Genomic DNA, 10,327 nt, shown 5'->3' with positions numbered 1-10,327 from the left:
CTATAGTCAAGGGAGGGGAGCTGCCCTACAGATGCAGTAGTGGGAGACAGAGGATCCTAGCCACGCCAAAACCATGGTGAGGCAGGGAGCATCCAGAGAATGCTCAGACCACTCTCCCCCTGCTTGCTTCATCTCCTGTTGCTACCTCTCCATGGCCAAACTGTGCTAGAAGCCAGAGAGTGATGGAGCCAAGGTGATGCAGCCCATAATTATCTCCCCCTGAAGCAGAGAATAAAACAGAGAAGGGCTGAGAATGAATCTATCTGAAGAGCAAACAGAATAACCTGCACAAAACCACTGACCATCACATCTACTCAAACTTGAGTAAATTCATGTTGACTACATGAAGAACATTACAGGGAAGTGAAGAATCTTGACAGTTAAGCCAAGCAAGACTGGCAGAGCTTAAAAAGTTAAAAAGAAGTTGGAGCTCCGGTTTTTAGCCTCTTTCCGGGCTACCTTATAGCAATTTGTGGCTCCGTCATCAGTTTCTGCTAGGTTTCAAAGATCCAGGAGAAGCTTAGTGTTGTGTCAAGACGCCGATGGACCCATCACAGAAGTTTAATCCAACCTCCATCCCAGTGTCTTCACAAATGCTCACCGAAGAAAATTCCCGGGACGATTCAGGGGCCTCTCAAATCTGTTCCGAGAAGTTGATAAAGAACCTTAGTAACTTGACTATCAACGCTAGTAATGAATCCCCTTCCCCTCTACCGGAAGGTTCACTCCATGAACAGTCTACAAGAGCAAGAATCCTCAGGGAAATCACAGATGACTTGCTTTACAGGAGGAGAGGAGTAAGAACATTGCTGTCTGTGCAGAGAGAGAAGACGGCAAGATTCAGATACGTGTTACTCGGCAGAGTTCGTACGCATGAAAGAATACTAACAAACACTGGGCTTAAGGGAGTTAAGAAGGAATCAAGACCATTCAGATATTCCTGCAGTTTCTGCGTGTCTAACAGATGGGATCCTTCTGAGAATGCTAGAATAGGGAATTATGGCACCAAGCCACTTCAGCCATAAACCTTATTCTTGCACATTTTTTTCTTGCTGGTAATTTTATATAGCAGACTGAGAAAGCTACTCTATGCTAGTATAGACTATACACCAATAATTTTGACAATGAGTTCTAGGATGTATTTTTCTTCTTGTATCTTTTCTTCCTATTATGATACTAGTAATTTATAAGGGATCTGTGTAATTTGAATGTATTTGAATAACTTTAGCTCTACTGTTTGATTTGACCCAAAGAAGCCAAGATGACATAAGTATTCTCATGTGTCTTAGAAGCCCAAAGTCAATGAGATGAAACCCAACATCAAGAAATTGAAGCAAAGTTACTTGTGGATAAAGAAAGCATTAGGTAGTTTGGCGATAGCATAATAATTAGATTTTCTGGCTTTCAAAAATTTGGATTGCAATCACAGCAAACTTTGTTATTTTTACAGTTTTCAGTACCAAAAGGTGTTTATATAGAAACAATAAAGTTGACATTTGAGTACCTTTAAAAAAAAAAGTTAAAAAGAAAGACAAGCTTTTATTTCCTGCTACAACTACTGAAGATGCAAAAAAGGTAAGGGGCATTAGTTAGCAACCAGTGTCTATTATTCCTCTTTCTGCTGTCATTGTTGAAAGATGAAAGCTCACGCAAGCAGGCTCCATTCTTGCAAATGACCTAATTGTCATATTTAGTTGAATGTAAAAACCCTAGTTTTGCTGATGAATCTGAAACATTACAGCCAATCACCTTTGCCTTCCCATCTTCCTGTCTAACATCAACTGATTAAGATTGGGAGTATCTTCTGTTTGTTAAATGAAGCACAATTCTTCTGGATGATGTCTTTATATTTTATTTTTTTGTTGTGATAAAATATATAATACCTAAAATGTACCTTTTTAACCATTTTTAAGTTTACAATTCAGTGGCATTAAGTATTTTCACATTGTTGGGCAACCATCACCACTATCTATCTTCAGAACTTTGTCAACATCACGAAAAGAAACTCCATATCTATCAAACAATATGTCTCACTTCCCTTCTCCCCAGCCCCTGACAACCACCATTCTACTTTCTGCTTCTGTGACTTTGCCTATTGTAAGTACCTCACATGAGTGGAATCGTATAGTATTTGTCCTTTTGCGACTGGCTTATTTCACTTAGCACAATGTCATCAAGGTTCATGCATGTCATAGCATGTATCAGAATTTCCTTTCTTTTTTAAGATGGAATAATATTCCACATTATACGTATATACCACATTTCATTTATCCATTCATCTGTCAATGGACACTTGGCATGCTTCCACCCCTTGGCTAATCTGAATAGTGCTGTTCTGAACATGGCTGTGCAAATATCTGTTCTAGGCCTCATTTTCAATTCCTTTGGGCATATACCCAGATGTGGGATTGCTGGATCATATGGTAATTCTATAGTTTAGTTTTTGAGAATACGCCATACCATTTTCCATAGCAGCTGCAGCATTCCCACAGCAATGCACAAAGGTTCCAATTTCTCTACATCCTCACTAATGTTGCAGAACTTTCTCCTTAGTTCAGCTAAAACCAGGCTCTTGTCACACAACCAGGAAAGATTAGGCTTGCGGACATGTAGAAGAGTAAGGAAAACGGAATTTATTGGGCAAAAAGGAAAAAGGCAAAATAACTTTTAGCAAAGAGAGAGAGAGTCCTGCTAGCAGATTTACCACCTCACAGATTGAATCCCAGGTCACCACACAGGAAGAGGAGAGACCAGGCTCCTCCCCACTGCAAATGCCATGAACTTCCCGAGGTTCTACCCCATCCTCCCAGTGTGCAGGTGGGCATTATTCAGAAAGAATCAGTCAGGAAATGGCAGGCTTCATCCAGAACCAGCGGTCTGGTTTTTCATCCTTCAGGCTGCTTTGGGCTCAAGGGCGGGGTTTTGCTAGGGGACTTTTGGCTGCCTCCTGTCTCTATCACTAACACATATTTACTGTTTCTATTTTGTTTTATTTTTTTGAAGACAAGGTCTTACTCTGTTGCCCAGGTTGGAGTGCAGTGGCACAATTATGGCTTACTGCAGCCTCAATCTTCTGGGCTCAAGCAATTCTCCCACCTCAGTCTCCCAAGTAGCTGGGACTACAAGTGTGCACCACCACACTTAGCTAATTTAAAATTTTTTTCTAGAGACAGGGTCTCACTATGTTGCTCAGACTGGTTTTGAACCCCTGGGCTCAAGTGAGCCCCCTGCCTCTGCCTCCCAGAGTGCTGAGATTATAGGTGTGACCCACCATGTCCGGACTTTAAAAAAAAAAAAAAAATAGTCATTATAATGGGTGTAAAGTGGTATTTCCTTATGGCTTTGACTTGCATTTGCCTAGTAATTAGTGATGTTGAGCATGTTTAAATGTACTTATTGGTCATTTGCATATCTTCTTTGGATAAATGTTTGTTTAGATCTTTTGTCCATTTTTAAATTAGGTTATTTGTTTTGTTGTTGAGGTGTAAGAGTTCTTTATATATTCTGGGTATTAATCTCCTATAATATATAAAATTTACAAATATTTTTTCTTATTCCGTGGATGGCCTTCCTACTCTGTGGATAATGTCTTTTGATGCACAGAAGTTTTTAATTTTAATGGAGTCCAATCTATATATTTTTTCTGAAAGATTTATCTTATTTTATTTTAAGACAGAGACCTCAGCTGACTGCAACCTCTGCCTCCCAGGTTCCAGCGATTCTCCTGCCTCAGCCTCCCAAGTAGCTGGGATTACAGGCACGCACCACCACGCCCAGCTAATTTTTGTATTTTTAGTAGAGACGGGGCTTCACCATGTTGGCCAGGCTGGTCTTGAACTCCTGATCTCAAGTGATCTGCCTGCCTCAGCCTCCCAAAGTGCTGGGATTACAGGCATGAGCCACCATGCCCGGCCGAAGATATCTTTTAATGCAGGCTTTGCATGGCTACAATTTTTGAAGAGCAAGGCTCAGATTGGATGTGGTTGTGGTTGTGGTGGATTTTTATTCTATTCAATTTATAGCAGAGCAAAAAGAATAAAGGCTTAGGTTTCACTACTCACAAAACTGCCCTAACTGATTCATATACTTTGGATGATTCCATTATATGTCCAGCACTGAAATTTTTCCTCATGGCAATTGAGGGATACAGGTCTCCCTGCCTCCTCTCCGGTCTATTGGATGCTCTAGTATCCTGCTGGGAGGCACCAGCAGGGAGTCAGATGAAAGTTACTCTTTCACTTATAGGTCACAGTGTATTAGTCTGTTCTCGTATTTCCATAAAGAAATACCTGAGGCTGGGTAATTTATAAAGAAAAGAGGTTTAATTGGCTCATGTTTCCTCAGGCTGTACAGGAAACATGGATGCATCTGCTTCTGGGGAGGCCTCAGGGAGCTTTTATTCATGGTGGAAGGGAAAGCAGGAGTCGACATCTTATATGGAAGGAGTAAGAGACAGGGAGAGAGAGAGAGAAGAGAGAGGTAGAGACGGGGGGTGTGTCAGACACTTTTAAACAACCAGATCTCATGAAAACTCACTATTGGGATGACAGCAGGAAGCGGGATGGTGTTAAACCATGAGAAACCACCCCCATGATGCAATCGCCTTCCACCAGGCCCCACCTCCAGCATTAGGAATTACATTTCAACATGAGATTTGGGTAGGGAAACAAATCCAAACCATATCACACAGTAACCCAACTCATTTTCTTAGGCAAAGACAAACTTTAAAATGTGGAAAACATTTAAATTCTGCTCAGAATTAGTTAGCTTCTATAACTGAAAGAGAGAGTGGTATCCTGGCTTCAGGTATGGGTGGCTCCAGGTTTGCAAACAATGTCCCAGCTCTGCTCTTCTTGGGTTGGCACCATTTTTAGTTAGTACTTCTCTTTTTTTTTTTTTGAGACAGTCTCTCTCTGTCGCCCAGGCTGGGGTGCAGTGGCGTGATCACAGCTTACTGCAAGCTCCGCCTCCTGGGTTCATGCCATTCTCCTGCTTCAGCCTCCTGAGTAGCTGGGACTACAGGCACATGCCACCATGCCCGGCTAATTTTTTGTGTTTTTTAGTAGAGACGGGGTTTCACCGTATTAGCCAGGATGGTCTCGATCTCATGACTTCGTGATCCACCCGCCTCGGCCTCCCAAAGTGCTGGGATTACAGGCGTGAGCCACCGCGCCCGGCCAGTACTTCTCTTTACGATAACAAAATGATGCCTGTTGGCTCTTAAATTATTTCTTACCCTCTCAGCAGCTCCAAGCAGAAAATAAGTTCTCTTTTCCTTATAGTTCTAAGAAAGTCCCTGTGTGATCTTTTGTCTTAAAACTGACTACATTGTTGGCCCCACGGATGAGTAAACATCGGTGGGTCAGCTGAAATGCTTTCTTTGTTGGGCAGACACATTCTCTGATGAACAACTATGGTCAATATTGACACCTGTTACACTATGAATGTATTTCTTCCCATCATTAACTTGCTTCAGCTCTTACATGGAGGAGCTACTCATACTGATGGTACGCTATTCAGGGCTGCATGATGATCCCCCTGCTCCCAAGATGCAAGGGACCAGTGGGCTAAGAGTAGCAGAAAGAAAAATCCATAGAAATATTTTGTTTTGGAAACCAACATTTAGGCATAGATCACTGCCTCACGTAGTATTTCAAAGTAAATAGAATCAGTTTCACTAATCACCCAATTCTGCCTGTTTTTAAAAAATATAAACACCAGCTAGACTGAAGACTTGAATAGGACTGAGTGTATGTGCGTATAACATAAGGAGAAGGCCGGGCGCGGTGGCTCAATCCTGTAATCCCAGCACTTTGAGAGGCCAAGGCAGGCAGATCATGAGGTCAGGAGATCGAGATCATCCTGGCTAACACGGTGAAACCCCGTCTCTACTAAAAATACAAAAAAAAAAACCAAAACAAAACAAAAACAAAAACAAAACAAAACATAAGGAGAAAAGCTGTGAGTATAAGAAAAATGCCTATCTTATTTTCTGACACTTGTCCAAACAAGCAGAGGAATGTGAAGACAGAAGACCATTTCGGCATATTAAATATGAGAAAGAAATAAAAATATTCTGGGGCCTATGAGCCAATGATCTATCCTCTGACATAACTGTTATTTCTATAAAGCACCTTTAAAAAAGGTAGCTCCTTGACAGCTGAAAGTTGAAAAATTACTTATCTTTTTCATTCCTCCTTAAATGCAAAGTTTACATTTTACTGTTCATACCACTATGTTACTTTTTACCTATTCTGCAGGCAGTCAATTTAAAATATGATGTATTTGGCTGGGTGCAGTGGCTCACACCTGTAATCCCAACACTTTGGGAGGCCAAGGTGGGCCGATCACCCAAGGTCAGGAGTTCAAGACTAGCCTGACCAACATGGTGAAACCTCATTTCTACTAAAAATACAAAAATTAGCTGGGCATGGTGGCAGGCACCTGTAATCCCGACCACTTGGGAGGCCGAGGCTGGAGAATCACTTGAACCCAGGGGGCAGAGGTTGTAGTGAGCCAAGATCGTACCACTGCACTCCAGCTTGGGTGACAGAGCAAGACCATGTCTCAAAATAATAATAATAATAATAATAATAATGAAAAGATGTATTTGCCTCCTTATGAAAGAAAATTTTAAAATAAAATAAGATGTAACATATTCCCACCCCAGGACCTTTGTACTTCCTATTCCCGCCACCTGGAACACTCTTTCCCTAGAGAGCTATGTAGCTCACTCCTCCACTTCATTCAGGTCTGTGTTCCATTGCCACCTCATTATAGGGGCTTTTCCAATCACCCTATCTAAAATAGCCTCCTCCGACGCCATCACTCTCTACCTTTTCTTACAACACTCATTCCTACCTGATATTTTATACATTAACTTATTTTTATCTGTTGTCCCGAATAGACTGTAAGTACTACAAGGGCAAAGCCATTGCTTTGTACCCAGGCACTGCTTTATCTCCAGCACACAGAACACTGCCTTGTACGTAGTAAGTGTTCAATGTATAGTATTCAGTGAACATATCTCAATCTTTTTTTCATTGCTACAGACAAGACAGCGTTTTTCCCATGCAAGGGCACACTCCCACGGGGATAAACACATCATGGCAAAGCTTAAAATTAATTTTCTGGCAAGTACAACAAACGGTGGATTTTGTTTTAGTTGGAAATGGGGGGTGGAACTCAAAAGCATTTTACAATTATGTCAGTGATAAAGATCACCCATTTAAAGATCCCAACGCTCTTATAAGGGAAAAAATAGAATTATATCTTACAAGACAACACAGCAAATCAAATTTAAAACTTTTAAATATATATATATGTATTTTTTTTTTTTTTTGAGATGGAGTCTCGCTGTGTCGCCCAGGCTAGAATGCAATGGTGCGATCTTGGCTCACTACAGCCTCCACCTCCCAGGTTCAAGTGATTCTCCTGCCTCAGCCTCCTGAGTAGCTGGGACTACAGGCACACGCCACCACGCCTGGCTAACTTTCGTATTTTTAGTAGAGACGGGGTTTCACCATGTTGGCCAGGCTGGTCTTGAATTCCTGACCTCAGTTGATCCGCCTGCCTCGGGCCTCCCAAAGTGCTGGGATTGTAGGCGTGAGTCACCGCCCCAGGCTCGCATTTTTTAATTTATTCATTCAGTGCCCATCACATGGATCCTGTCAACCTTCAGTGGACCATGGGCATATACTTTGGGAAATGCTGCCGTAAAACAAATACCTGATCAAGTATTCATTTTAGCTCCCTGTATGTGCCTAATACAGTTCACTGCTTATGAAAGGAATGTAAAAATATGAACAGGCCCTTGAGGAGCTTATAACCGAGTAGGTACTCATTAAATATTTAGAGAGATCAAATTTTAGAGATCAAAGCAATGTATATGTCTAGTATCATTAGAAAGACTGAAAACACTGGCCGGGCATGGTGACTCATGTCTGTATTCCTAGCACTTTGGGTGTCTGAGGCAGGTGGATTGCTTGAGCTCAGTAGTTTGAGAGCAGCCTGGGCAACATGGTAAAACTCTGAGAAAGAAAGAAGAAAGAAAGAAAGAAAGAAAGAAAGAAAGAAAGAAAGAAAGAAAGAAAGAAGAAGAAAGAAAGAAAGAAAGAGAAAGAAAGAAAGAAAGAAGGAAGGAAGGAAGGAAGGAAGGAAGGAAGGAGAGAGGGAGGGAGGGAGGGAAGGAGAGAGGAGGAGAGAAGAGGGAGGGAGGGAGGGGTGGGGAGGGGAGGGAGGGAGGGAGAAAAGGAAGGAAGGAAGGAAGGAAGGAAAGAAGGAAGGAAGGAAGGAAGGAAGGAAGGAAGGAAGGAAGGAAGGAAGGAAGGAAGGAAAACACCTTTGTCCAGTGTTGAGAATAAATGTAATACTTCCAACTCTGTGGTCTCAAGATTTGTTTTGCTGTATCTAATGCGGATGACCTTTATCAGCAAGACACCCATTAACACATAGAAGATAAGTTGCAATGTGAATAGTGCCTTGAGACTGTAGCAATAAAACTGGAGCCACGCCTGAGTTTGCAGTTTATTTGGCTGCACGTGGCCATGGAAAGTGGGCATGAACCATCATTGTATGATATGCTGAAGGCTCAGGAATATGTATACAGGTTATTAAGTCAACGTAGCTGTAAAACACTGCACGAGAGTTGATTCAGTCTGTTAAATATTTTACACCTCTTACAAAAATATCTACCCTAAAATAAAATTAGATACAGTGAATAATTCACAACATAAATGCTCTTGTGTGGGCAGGAGTTAGGTGGTATTTGTTTTTATGAGGTGAAATCTGCAGTTATAACATAGACTTCTTCCTAGAATGGCAAACAGGATTCTAAACTAGCAACAGGCAGCTGCAGGCCTGATGTAAATTTACAGGTTGCCTAGTAGTGCTACCGAAAAATAGATTGTGTGGTAGGAGGTTTTCTCATAACTTTTTTCTTTGTTGTTGCTTTTCTTCTTCTTTTCCCTGTGCAGGCTGTAAGCAGATTGTAAAGTGTGTGACACCCCAGAATCTGAAAAAAAACTACAAAGCTACTTTTAGTATCCTTCACCATAGCCTACAAGTTCTCTTTCCTTCCTCCCTTCCTCCCTTCCTGCTCCCTCCCTCCCTCCCTCCCTTCCTTCCTTTCTTCCTTCCCTCCTTCCTTCCTTTTTTTGAGACAGGGTCTTGCTATGTTGCCCAGGCTGTTCTCAAACTCCTGGACTCTCCAGCCCCCGTCGCCCAAAGTGCTAGGATTACAGGCATGAGCCACCAGCACCAGGCTGCTCTTGCTTTTCTACCCAAAGCTGCTGGACATGTGCACTTGATACCTATGACTTAACCTACTTTTAGACAGCCATGAGGGGTAGGGAGCCAGGGAATGAAGGCAGGGCCCGATGAATGAGTGTGTCAATCATGTTTTTAATTTTAGATATCTTTTAGTATTTCAACATTTTGGGGAATTTACAGACCCCAGAAGAGACCACCCCTCCCAGGGCTAGCTAATTCCTAAAGATAATAACTTACCTATAAGCATGCCTTTCACACACAAACCAACCAAACTCAAGCCCATATTCACCAACCACCTCCTTATCTATCTCTCACACACTAGCCAATATTTCCCCTGAGCTAAATTATCTCAGGGCCAGGTATTAGGCAACCACAGACCACCTAGATAAACCAAAGCCTGCTGGGATTATTCAAACTAGGCAAAGCTGAACTGTTTGCCCTGCCTTACCTTTCCTGCAGAAACAAGGCTCTAGCCTAAATGTTCCCCTCGCTCCTTTGTCCCTCCGGACAGAATCTGCATGATGTAGCATTTCTCCTCTCAGGAAGAGCAAGTAATAAATTCTACTTTCAATAGCACTGGCCTATCCTTGTTGTCACTCAGTCCATACCTCCATAAGTTAAAATCCCACAGATGCAAATTGAGAAAATGGACTTTTGTAGCCATTTTTAGGAACAAGGCAGCTTGGCTTCAAATCTTGCTCAGAGACAAACTACTTTCCCCAAGGCATCATCAGTGACTGTAACACACACCTAGTCACCTAGTGCAGGATGGGAGCCAGGCATTCTATCTGCACGGCTTCCTACTTCCCATGTGACATAAGGTTGCATGGCCATGCACACTCCTGTGTTGACTTTCTATAGCAACATTAAGGTCCAGAAAATTTGTGTGGCCTCCTGAAGAAAGTGGGAATGCAGATCTGTAGAGGGAGTGTAAAGGTAGAACCCTGCTCTTCTGATTCTCACACAGAGCCACTGGAACAATTATAATGAGCATGGCTGTACACATTTATTTACTGAGTACCTCTCTCTGTGCTTCATGTTTTACATGCATCGTCTC

The 10,327-nt window shown here is 42.1% G+C and overlaps 1 pseudogene; it reads left to right on the top strand.

Moving 5' to 3' along the window:
• Positions 1 to 538: 538 nt before the first annotated feature.
• LOC100600898 lies at positions 539 to 1,025 on the top strand (annotated as a pseudogene).
• The last annotated feature ends 9,302 nt before the right edge of the window (positions 1,026 to 10,327 follow it).

This window comes from Nomascus leucogenys, chromosome 10 (assembly GCF_006542625.1).
Source record: "Nomascus leucogenys isolate Asia chromosome 10, Asia_NLE_v1, whole genome shotgun sequence".
Classification (NCBI taxonomy): domain Eukaryota; kingdom Metazoa; phylum Chordata; class Mammalia; order Primates; family Hylobatidae; genus Nomascus; species Nomascus leucogenys.
The sequence above is the reverse complement of the archived record's forward strand: the minus strand, read 5'-3'. Positions and strand labels throughout refer to the sequence as shown.